Source organism: Corvus kubaryi, unplaced genomic scaffold (genome assembly GCF_017639235.1).
Source record: "Corvus kubaryi isolate FWS band 111438036 unplaced genomic scaffold, C.kubaryi_AGA036_p1.0 67, whole genome shotgun sequence".
Classification (NCBI taxonomy): Eukaryota; Metazoa; Chordata; class Aves; order Passeriformes; family Corvidae; genus Corvus; species Corvus kubaryi.
Window position 1 is genome coordinate 5,899,079 of NW_024582055.1, and position 12,460 is coordinate 5,911,538.

The 12,460-nt window shown below is 40.7% G+C and overlaps 1 long non-coding RNA gene across 2 annotated transcripts in view; it reads left to right on the top strand.

Annotated features, from left to right (window-relative positions):
- Window positions 1–12,460, top strand: part of LOC121674280 — a 45,044-nt gene that overhangs the window by 11,755 nt on the left and 20,829 nt on the right. For both annotated transcript variants that reach the window (XR_006019512.1, XR_006019511.1), the window contains exon 2: window positions 8,275–8,376. This is a non-coding gene — a long non-coding RNA (uncharacterized LOC121674280). The remainder of the gene's footprint in view (window positions 1–8,274; window positions 8,377–12,460) is intronic.

Below are 12,460 nucleotides of genomic sequence, written 5' to 3' on the forward strand. Positions count from 1 at the left end.
TGACAATGTGAAAAGACAACCCTTAAGATGTTCAGTCTGTTTACCACTTCCATAATAACCTTGTTCAGTCCATTTAGAAAGAGAAGTCTCTTCTTGCTCATGCTATGAAAACATTATCACAACGAGACAGCCGCCCACTTCCAAATATCGTTCAGTCCATTTAGGAAGAGGAGTCTCTCTGCCTGCGTGTGAGTCCTTTCCCCCGACTTGCAGCTTTTCCCGCAACTGCCTTCGAGGGTCCACTCTTGAAGTTTTTTGGGGTACAATTTTAAGGTTGAGCCGTTCAGAAACAAAAACAGAGGCCCTTCTCCTTCCCTGGGAGCAAAGGGTCTTCATCATCTTCATCTTTAGGACTATCTCTGGGAGCATCTCTAGGAACTGAGGTTTTCTCCTTTCCCGTTTGGAGCAAAAGTCCTCATCTGGTTCATCTCTCCCTGTCCAAACTTCTCATGAAATTACAGCTGCGTCAGCATCTGCCTATCTCAGCGCAGGTGCTTTTGCTCACGAGTTGAACACTCCACCCCCCATATCTTCATGAAATTACAACAGGATACTCTGATATATCATAGCTTCACAACAGAATTTCAGCTTTAAGCATCTCCTCTCTCTCTTCCCTCAGGTTTTCAGCTCTTCACAGCAATAAAAGGGTTAATCTCACCTCGGCCTTGCAGCTTTGCAGCTGGAATGTTGAATTTTTCTTATCGCAGTGGAGAGGGGGGAGAGCCGAGCCGCTCCGGCTGCCCACGGCAAGGCAGTGGGGGGGTTCCACAGCTGGAACAGGTCCATGGCTTCAGGATGGCCGTGGCCCGGCCCGGCCTGGCCCAGGCAGGGCCTGGCCGGGCCCGCTGGCCCCCACACGGGGCCCGCAGCCACCTGTGCCAGCGCCGGAAACGAGAGAGCTTGGAGGGGGAGTTTGCCTATTCTTAAATGTGGATCACAGAAGTGATCACAACTTTAAGTGGCTTAGAGAATTGTCCATATTCAAACTGGCCAGCTGATAGGTTCTTTCAGTTCCCAGAGGAAACTGTAAGCACCCCTTAGCAAGGACATCCCTTCCGGGACTACGCTTGCTAACCTATGACACTTGGTGCAGTTCAGATTCCTCCAGAGGTCCACAGTCTGCACCAGCAAGAGACAAATTGGATCCCAAGAGATTTCTTCCTTTTATACTTTAGCTAAAGAAAAATAGTTTTTTATGTGGCTACTGACAGTGTTAGCAGCTTTGGTGAATGGGGTGGAGAAGGGTAGGAGCAGCAAGTAAAGCCCCAGGGTAAATGTGGGCTCCCGGCTTAGTTTGACACGAAAATTGGCATTTGTCTTTATAGATAACAAGTCAGATAACCAGAAGGACTGTGGGCAGGTAGCATAACTAGGAGAAGCAGGATTATGGAGGAAGTGACTATAGGAATGACAGAAGGTATGCCAAGTGGAGACAGGTAAGACTTTTATGGCTTGGAGTTATCACCCAATATGGAATCCAGGTTGGCAGAATAAATGGCTGAAAAAAACAGTGCACATTAGAAATCGTGAAATTCAATTAGCAATGAGCAACGTCAGTGGGGTTTGTGAAGGTTTCAAACATCTGTGGTCTGAAAAGTCAGACTGGAATATTGAGGGAAACAGATCTTCAGACAAACGTAATAACCAGGTTTTTTTTCCTTCAGAAATACTGTAATCAGCCTTTCTCATTCCAAACAGTTTTCTGGTTGTGGGAGAAAGAAGTAACTCCAGAAAAACAGTGTGCTGAGTGTGAAAGGAGTGAAGCTCCATTTTACCACTTAAAAGGTAAAGCATCATGAGCTGATAACACTGTTGAGTGATTACACTGAGGACTGTCATTACATGGAGGGAGAAGAAGGGAAAGGAGGGAGAATAATGCAAAATAAGATGCTTCAGAGGAAACATTTCAGATGATGGATACCTAGGTTATTCTTCTTCAAGCATCAACTGTCTTCTGTTATGATCAGTGTTAGATGAATCAACCCTGAAACAAATTAAAACTGCCCCTATCCCAAGTTCAAGTGTGTGCATAAGAATTTTGAAATTATAATTAAAATAGATGGTCTTCCTTTCATAATGAGCCAGAAAACCAGACAAAAACTTGGGTAGCTACTGTAGCAGCTTGCTGGCACCTCAGCAGGTGCTGGAGCCCCTTCACATGAGCAGGCAGTGTGGTTCTGCCAGCACAGAGCTCAATGCAGGTTAATCTGTTTGGCTGTATTATTGCTGCAGTGAATCTGCTTCTGGTTACCAGGCTGAAGCCAGCTCAGAGACCTTTCTACCCTAAGACAGACTGCAATCTTGCTGTTGCTTTCCAAGAACTCTTTATGAACCTGTTATAGTTAGTAGAACTGTGACGTTGGCCTGGGATCTGTTTCCTAAGATACAGCATCAGCCAAATTCTGCACTTTGTTTTTTTGTAAGTATGTGTGAAAGTTCATAAGGAAGGAAAAAAATCAAATATTTTCATTCTTTAGCTTCACTTTTACTGTCTCTTGGAAAAGTGTCTCTTGTAATTAAACCAGAGCATCTAAAGTGAAGGTGGTTGGATCAAGTTGTTTGGGAATCAAACTGCATTTTTGGTGTGAGATGTGGCATGTCACTTCAAAACTTCATTCTAATGATAAGTGGGTCAACTGGTCCAAAAAAGAGTAGGGTGTTTGACTGTGAGGAGCAAAGATTTGCACTGAGCTTTGCTAAAGAATTGTCCATATTCAAACTGGTTAGCTGATGGGTTCTGTCAGGTCACAGAGGAAGCTGTAAGCACCCCTTTGCAAGAACATCGTTTCTGGGACTATGCTTGCTAACCCATGACAGTTTCTTTCAAAGTGTCAGGGACTCAGAACAGTACAAAGGAACCTTGGGTATGGGGAAGGTGTTTAATGGTGGCACATGGCTGAGAACAGGGTCAGTCTGGCTACTGCTTCCAGCTGACCAGCACGTGCTTGGGTTTTGTCACTGTTTCCTTCATTAAGGGGGCCTCTACAGCTCTGGTCACAGCCCCAGGAAAGCCACTGCCAGTTTGCTGGTGACTTGCCAAATCTGCTGTCCCTCCAGATGGAAAAAAACCAAAATCTGTATGATTAATAAATGCAAGTTATGCAAATGAGAGATGGTTGAATGAAACTGTAAGTGATCAGTGTTCTGTGCTCAGTGTGCCCAAAGGAGCAAGAGAAATCCACTTAGATGTAGTACAGCCTGGAAAATATAAAAGCAGTTGTAAAGCTGAGCTTGGACTTCTGGGGGTTCCTGACTTGTCAGCCATCAAAAACTTTGGCTTCTGTATTGACTCAAAGTCTTTTACATTTGCTTACCCTGGAGTTGTACAGTCTTGTTTCTGATCATGACATATGGTTTAGGGGGATAAACATGGGGCAGAAAAAGTTATTAGGAGAGAAGTAACAGCAGGCAAATGTGCTGACAGTTACGAAAAAATGGGCCCTGATTTAGACCTTTTAGTTGTTATTAGCAGTCTGTCAGTGACTGCACAGCTCAAATGAAAGTAAGCCAGGATTACAGAACTGGTTTTACAAACAATTTGCTTTTTTTTTGCTTGTTTTGGCCACATCCCAAGGAAGTTTTCCTGTTGCAGTGGCTGTGAAAGTTGATTTTGGAGGGCAGAGAAACAAATATACTTTGTTGTGTAGCCTTGTTAAATGAAGGACAGGTGTTCAGTAGCCAAAACAACAGATCAGAGGCAACCTATTTGTGTATTTTAATGGTTTGAAAATGTCTATTTGAAACAGCTTCTAAATAGTTGGAGATTCTTATCTTGATATAAAGGAAAGGCATTTGAATAACAGCATTATTTGTAAGATTATATTTCATTTGGGAAAAGGTCACAAATAAAAGGTGAGATTTTACCAAATGTTCTCTTCAAACAGAAACTGCTTGGGACTGACTGATCCCTGTGAGTCAGCCTCTATAACATTTACTGACACTGACTCAATTGTACAGACCAGCAGCCAAATCATATTTAGAGGAAAAAAATATCCAGGGTATGATGGTTGAATTTAGTTGCTTTTCTTAATCTGTGTGCACTTCAAATCTAGGGACAAAAAGTCTTTTGAACTGAAGAAGTTGTTAGTCTGTAGTCTATGAGAAGAAAGGAAGGAAACCCAGCAGTACATAGTGAGCTGGAGGTTATAATTTCCTTCCCTTCATCATTACTGGGTTTTTCTGGGTATACAGGTAATACATAAATTTTTAGTCAGGTAGTCTCCTTCCTGATTACACCATACTCTGGTCAGCACAACTTTGTGCTTCACAGTCCCTCCAGCTGTTTTGGGCACTTTCAGAGACCTTTCTCCTTGTCCTTGTGTCTCACATGTCTGGCACTACACTACTTTGCAAGTTCGAGTGGGATCTAGGCAAATAAGTCTCTGACCTCCAATTATTTTTCTGTCTGCATACATTTGCATACATCTGTGTCTGTCTCTCTCTCTTACTTTAAATGACCATATCTCTTCATTTTGAGAAAAAAGAAATTGGTTCTATGTTTAATGTTAGCTCCCTTATTGTGTTTTAAGCTGTTACAAACCTCATCATGGGCTGACAGCCCCTTTGGTAGCTTTTGCAAAGTTCACTTTGATGGAGTGTGTTGAGAGCTTTGTTTAACACAGTGTATAGCCTGCATTAGGGTACAATTCTCAGAGCATCTAGCAGAATTGAGACTCTGAGTCTGACTCACCTTTATTTGGGCTTCACAGTTCCTCAGACATCTTGCAGTGAGATCAGAGCTTTGGCACTTAGCTTTCAGATGTTTTCTCTGTTTAACCTTATAGGTTGTTACAGTACACATTTGGCATCTGTGGTAGAAATGTGATTTTTCCCACTGCGATTTTCCCATGCACCCCACCTTTTCCTCTCCCAATAAAATGGCTTAACCATACAGTCTTGCTTTGGTTTTCCTCCTGAGGAACTTGTGGAGTGGGCTCCCTTCTTGCACAGCTGACAGCTGGGCTCGTACTTCACTTGGCCGTAGGGCTGCCTGAGGTGTTCCTGCAGCAGCAGCTCGTTGGCCTGATTTGCGATTCCCTGTTTGGCCACAAAGGGCTGGCAGGCTTCTGTCTGGTTGGTTGATTTGTGTGTTACAGCTGACTTCTTGTTCCCAGTCAGATGGGAAATTGTGCTGCCTGTCCACTGCTGGACAGTGCTGCCAAATGGTGCTTTAGACAGCTGCTGCTCCTCACCACGGAAGCAGAGGGGTGATAGATAAAACTGTGGATGTATCTGATCTGATTTTGAGTTTTCTGAAGGACCTTTATCATTGCCTTGGTGATATCAATGCCCTAAATGCACCTAGAAGTGGTGCTCTGAGACCCCACCTTCTGTGGGTGGGCTTCCCACGTGCTGTGGGGCTCACACAGCCGTATCAGCCCTTTTGTCCAGTGCCACTGGCAGGAGAGCAGCTAGGCTGTAACATCCAGGAAACGCTCTCCTCTGCCTCAGGCGCCTGAGAGAAGCCTGCTCTTCCTTCATTTATTTTGTGGGATTCTCAAGGCTGGATGCAACTCAGTCTCTGTGAGTACTGCGAGTGCTTAAATTATTCTGGGCCATGCCTGTACCTGCTTCTGGCTGTGCACAGAGATTATGAGAGTTAACTGCCACTTAAAAATCACTTCGAGAAGCAAAAGCTTTCTCTACTTTGTCACTGTTAGTTTCAATTAATTTCTGAACATCTGTGATATAACCTTGAGAGAGGATTAGAGGAATATAAAGATTCTTGACTAACTGTTCTTAGGTGAAATAAAAACTAAATTTTCTCTGAGAAGCATCTTTGTGAGTTGCTTTTCTTACTCTTAAACAACGGCCTTCATTGTCAGTGAGAAGCTAGTTTCTCAAACTATCTTTATATTTCAACAATTATTATTATAACTGCATTGTATCAGTGATGCGCGTTTTGAGGTAGGGAGTTATACAATAAGGCAGCAGCTCAGTAAATGGAATAGAAAAGAGCACAAAAGTTGAAATTATAAAACATTAGAGAGAGAAATGCTCATAATTCAATGTTGGTTTCGTTTTAGAGGAGCTAAAATCTCAGTGCTGTTGAGTAATAATGTACAAAACAAAGCCTTCATTTACATTCCAAATTCGCTATCTGATTATGCATGGGGGAGTGGATTTGAATCCATATGTTCCTTGGTATCACACGTCTGACTTTTATTAATGATTAGGACAAGGAACTGGAAATGATATTGTTCAAATCCTCCGAGCACACTAGGTGCCACAAGTATATGGGAGAATAAAAAGCTCAGGATTTGTTTGAAAGATCTTTTCAAACAGAAGGTGGAGTTTGAAAAGAATAAAAATTCATTAACATTACGAATTCCAAGCACAGTGCTTAGCATGGGGAGAGCTGGCTGTGGAGAGTTTGTACAGAAATAGATTACAGTTTCCAGGAACACTGTAAAAAGAAAAATGCTATTGGGGCATGTGGTTGAGATTCTTAGCCTGGGTGGGAGATGAGTGAGTTGTTCTGCTTAATTCGGGCTTGTCCTAGAGGATCAGGTACCAAATCCTAGAGCATTTGGGTACCAAAATCCAAGCAAGCTGTGCACCAGTTGAGGACTGTGTAGAGAGAGGAAAAGAGTTGTTGAAAGTGTGAAAACATGACCTGTGACAAAGATTAATCAAATTGATCTTCTTCAGCTTGAAGAAGAGAGGATTTAGAGGATCCATCCTTTGCACATAATTACAGACTGTTGCAGTGTGGAAGGGAATGGCTTGTTCTGCCTGGCTACTCTTGGTAAAGCAACAATGAACAGGCTTAAATTGAAGGAAATTAGAGGGTGCTTTCTTGGACTTTTAACAGGTAAATACTCAGACATGTTAGCAAGGATTGGAAAGACTGAAATCTGTCAGGCTCTGAAACCATTAAGAATAGGGTGCAGAAATACATGTCAAGAATACTATGTACGGCTAGTCGTGCCCCAGGGCACAGAAGAGGAATCCTTCCCAAGCTCACGGTTTGGCCATGAGCTCTGGGGATCTTTTTAACCGTCTGTGCAACTTCCATGTGTTAGGCAATGGTGGTGAAGAGGAGCATGAGGAGACTGGGTGATGCTGCATGTACGTGGCAGAATTTATCAGCTGTTGATAGCAAATGATCTTCCTGTAGTCACACATACACCTTATTTCCCCCCCCAGTCTGCTGCTTTCTCCACGTCCTTGCATTTGGCAGTTTGATCTCCTTACAAATGAAGAATCTACAATTGCTGAGTTGCTTGTGATGTCAGCAACCATGCATCTCAAATGGCCTTTCTCATTCATCTCATAAATCGAAATGAAATGAAGTCAGTGAGTTATTAAAAACTTATTTGAGAAGTAAAATCTAACCAGGCTGTGGTGGAGTTCGCATCCTGCTGCTCTGTGCTGGTGTGTGCTTGCAAGTCTGCTTCAGGCATGAAGGCTGTGTGTTCCCAGAGAGCTGAAGCTCCCTTAAATCAAGTGTAATGGCTACTGCTGGTTTTCAGTTTTTATGACTTCCAAAAATGCTGGCTATTTCCTCTGTACCTACCTAATTATTTGGCAAGCTACATTTACTCTTTTGTTACGTGAGTACCTTTTGAAAGGTTCTTTCTGGCAGTAAGATAAACTCAACATGACTATTTCCTGGAATAAATGAATCTGTTAGGCTGTGCTTTCCATTTAATTGATAAAGTGTCTGGTTCTTCAGGCTTTTGCTATTAGAGATTTTCTTTTGTTACCTTTTTATATGAACTGAACAATATTTCTAATTTTTCAGTAAAAACTCTGACCTCTTTAAAGTCTCTGTAAGAGCTGTCAATCAGATTTTATATTGAGAATTTATAGGAGGCTATAAAATGCATAAAAATCATTGTTGGATGAGCTGTTCACTGAAATACTTGAATGAGTTGCTAATGTTTTGTTCTTTTGATCTACTTTATGTGGTAAAGAAGAAAATATTTTTCATATTTTGATAGCTACCTGCATTCTAAATTCATAAAAGTACAAAGAAACAGGATTTTAAAAGCAGAGCCACAGGAATATGGGCTTCAGAGCTTAGTGGGAGGGATATGGGAAATTCAGGCTGCCTTTCACTCTGCAGTTGGCCCAAAGGTAAGGAGTATTTCTGCATTGCTTATGTGGAGTACACTACATCACATTGGCTTGTTTTTTAATCCTAAATTGGTTTGGACCAGGAGTCCTCCATAATTAAATATAAATGGTTTGGAGTAGGTGAGCAGGTCAGCTATCCAGGGACAGGGATAAGCTGATGATTAAAAGATTCACTTTGTCTTTCTTCTGCAGGTCAGTGGTAAAGTTGCTCAAAGTTCTTGATGCCAAAACCACCCTCAGTTGCCCTGAAGTAAAACCTTAATCTTTAAAGACCTGATGAAATCACGTCAGGAGGTGAGTTGAATCTCCTCATGTGAGGACACCTTCCATGTTCACTCTCATGCCTTTGACTTACCTTGTCTAGTTGTGTTTCCTTAGACTTGTGTGAAGTTCATTCATTCTCCTGGCAATGCCATGGCTCTAAGCAGTACATGAGATGTCCTTCTCCCCCAGTGCTCTGTAGAATGCTTTCAGGTTTTCTTTCATGGTTCCTCACAGAGACTGACTAACATCCCCCTTTTTGGCACTCAGATAAGCTAATTTAAAATCTGTTTCTTAAAAAGGTGAGGCTTTTACAAAGGAAATGGTTCAGGAAGAGTGTGAGACTCTAGCTTGAGAACCAAGCTAGCTGACTTTATAAATGAGTCTCTCACTCCAGTCACAACTTGAATTTTCTACTCATTTTTAGAGTGAAATTTTGTTTAAATTTCTTCTGAAGTTCTATAATGTGCAGAAAATTGCTTTCTCTGTCTACCAATCTGCTGTTATCAGAGCTGGACAAAGTGGATAGAGTGAAGTATCGTGAAAGACTATTCTTCCAGATACTCTTAGATCAGAAGTGAAAGGCTCTGAAATCATGAATGTGAAGCTGTCAAGAAGCCTCTACTCAAACATTACAAACTGAGGCAATTGAGTAATTTCAGATAAGCACCTGGACTTGTCAGCAGTCATTTTTCTGGGTGCATTTTTTTTTTTGAGATGGGACATTGAACTGATTTCCAGTTTCCCCCAGAAGATTTAGAACAAGTTTGATTATACCTTCTTTAAACATTCAAAAAACCCAAATGACCATTACCTCCTGCCCCGGTTAGAATCACAAATTTGTTGACTTTGCACATTTTTCTGGGAAAAAATTGTGATCTTCTCAGTGGGTTTGTACTGCCAGTTATGCTTTCAGGCTAATCACTGTATTTTCTCCAAGTATTTTCCATTTGATGTTGAAACTCAGTATTATGCACACAAATCTGAGGAAGAAAGTATTACTAGTAAGATGATTTTCTATGCTGAAACACAGTTTTCTCTCTAGTTAACTATAGTTTTAGCCCACATACATTTTTCTAGCCACAGTAATGAAACAGAAATACCTATGGTTCAATAACAGTACAAATGTGACTGACACTACTGAAAGAATTATGATAAACGTAGCAATTTTCTAACGGTATTATAATGTCCTACTTGATAATTAATCAACAAGAGCTAAAATAAGGCATTTCAGTAGCTTTTATCGTCATGGAAAACATACTGTCTCTTATAACTGCTATTCTAATCTGTACTCTTATTCCTTACTCATTGTTTTGTTGATTCATTATTAAAAAAACCCAGCTAAATCAATTGCAGCCATCCCTAAAAATAGACAGCTTAAGTGCCAGTGGTATTTACAGTACATTTTCAGTATCTTGTTTCTCCATTTTTCTCTTTCTAAAACGGATATTTCAATTTTTTTTTACGTTCTGAGTGTATTGAGAATCCAAACTAAGTCATGACATGGTACAGTTAAAGTTCCTCCCCCGCCTCTCCCTGATTTTTGATTTTAAATATTGTTCTAGAACAAAAATATCTAAAGGATTTGGGTTGGTACTTATTTCAGGAGAAGCTCATTCCATGAAAGAAGGAATAGACACCTTCTTTTCTTGATAATAAATTCATCTCCAGACTGAAGTAGATGTCTCTCCTGCCTGTTCACTGGTTAAAAAATGAAATTGCCACCTTTGTGAATTATTGGTCAAGTTTATTTTATTTAAGGGAAAGACTAAAGAACTGTTTCATGATGGAAAAAGGCCTGTAAACCTTAGATTTTGGTTGAATGAATGTAATTGAATCAGACAAAAACCTGTGGAAGATGGCTGATCACTGGCCAAATTGTTTGAAATTTGCTTTTCTTCCTTGTTAGACTGAAAAAGTGGCAAAACCTGTTATGGGCATTTATTTTCATTACCTTGTAGAAGGCAGCAACAGGAGGCTCTTTGGAGGGTTATTCCTGTTCCTCTGGCAAAGCAATCAGGAATGGGGCTAGAAGGGGAGTATCACTGATTAAAAATATGTAAAGACAGCCAGGACTCTGAAGAAGCTAAAATTTAAGCAAAAACCCCATTAAAGTCAGCAAAAGAAACTGTTACATATTTTTATTCTTCTCCTGTCTTCTGCATTCGTATTTCCCTGAAATAGCAAAAGCTTGAAAAGTTAAAAACTCTCTGAGCATAACTTTCTAATCAGGTAATATAAATTACTATGAAAGCTAGAGAAGCACAGCTGCTAATAAATGAGCTAATAACTCGTTTAAGACCCCTCTAACTTACACAGAGATTTAATATAAATCTGGAAGCATGGGATGAAGAACAGTGAGTGTTAACACTGTCTAGAGTATATTTTTATTGGTCACAGCTGTGCTCTTTGCATCACAATTTTGGAGTCAAGCTCTGAAGACTCCAGCACTTCTTTTTATTTGTTTGTTTCAAGACTACAAGACTTTTATGCTGGTGGTGTTACTTAGAAACACTACACTATTTCTAAAAGGGCAATTTCTGTTGTATTTGCGTATTTATGTATTTTTAGAAAAAAAGGTGTGCCTCATAGAGTAGCAAACACATTTTAAATTGCTTTTTAAGCATTTTGGCTTTTGTTCAATTCCTTCTCAGGCTTTTTGAATGGAATTATTTATTATTCTTGACAGTTGCATCTGTGGGACTATATAGATGTTACTGAGAACACGGCTTGAGGAAAATGAGCAAAGCTGTCCCATTGAGATAAAGCTTCACAAATCAGTTGGGTTTTTGTTGTCAGCAGTGCTAGAGAGGGAAAGCCCCACTTGAGCACTCTTGCTTGGCAACTCTGAAAACTGTTACCTGGAAATGGTGTGATGATGATTGCTGATTTGCACAGTGCTACTGCTTGTAGAATTAAATAACAAGGGACTGGAGGGGAGAGGGGGCTGAAAGCTGTGCCTTTTCTCCTTGAGAGCATTCATGTCACAAATTGTTATGAACAGGTCCCTGCTAGTGAGTTTTTTATTTAGATTTAATATTAAGCAAAACACCTGTGCATAAGCCCCAAGAGCCACTTTAGCAATAATTAGATTTGCAATTGCTGCCTGGCAGTGCAAAGACAAATGTACCAATAAATAAATTCGGCCAGCCAGAGCCAGTGAAAACACTGATTTAGCCCAGCAGATGAAAAGAGAAGAATTTCACCCAAGCCTTTAATTTCCAAAGTTGCCCAGGAACAGGAGTTGAGCCTGTTTGGTTGACTCTGGCCAGAGGCTGGTGTGATGTGCGTGGTGTTGTCTTTGCTGAAGCCAAGCAACTCATGGGCATCATGTGTTGTTATGGTTCTCATCCATCGGCCTGTGGAAAGGGTTGCTGCTTTCGAGGCCTGGGAACTGGTTATGTTTTACAAACAGGATGTTCTTTTAAAAAGAGTAGAGGTTGAGTTTTTTTATGTAGATTCCAAAGACAGAGAAGTTTCAGAAATCGTAGATGTGTGAATATTTAATGTTTTATTGCTATAAAGAAAAATAAAGATGATCAGCAGTAAAGAAACATCATTTGCATTCTTAAAAGTAATGATATGAGGAAATTCATCCTAGCAAAAACCAGAAGTAAGCACTTTCAAGTTAAATGTAATGTAAATTTGAACAATTGCTTTTCTGTTAGTTTCCCTGAGAATTCAGTGGAATTCCTAGTTTATATGCAAGCAGGATATGCATGGGTTGTTTACATGGAGTATGGATGGAGGTCTGTTTTAAAGTATGGAAAGCTTAAAAATCTACAAACCATTTTTTAGAATGCAAGACATCTCTGAGATGTCTTCTTAGAAGTAGAGACCTTGTACTATGGATGTAAATTGAGGGAGCAGAGGGTGTGTGTTACACACTGCATGTGTTCATGGCTGAAGGTGAACCCGAGGTAACTGAATTACCTCAGCCCCCAGTAAAGGAAAAGAAGATAATCTGGGTGACCTTGTAGCTGCTGAAGTCTGGGAGTGAGTGTGCACAAAGCCTGTGCTCATTTAGAAGCAAGAGCAAGGAAGGAAATTTAAAGAAGACGTTGCCAGGGAATCGTGTAAGTAGCCCCCTGTACAGGGCACACCTGTGCCTGCCCAG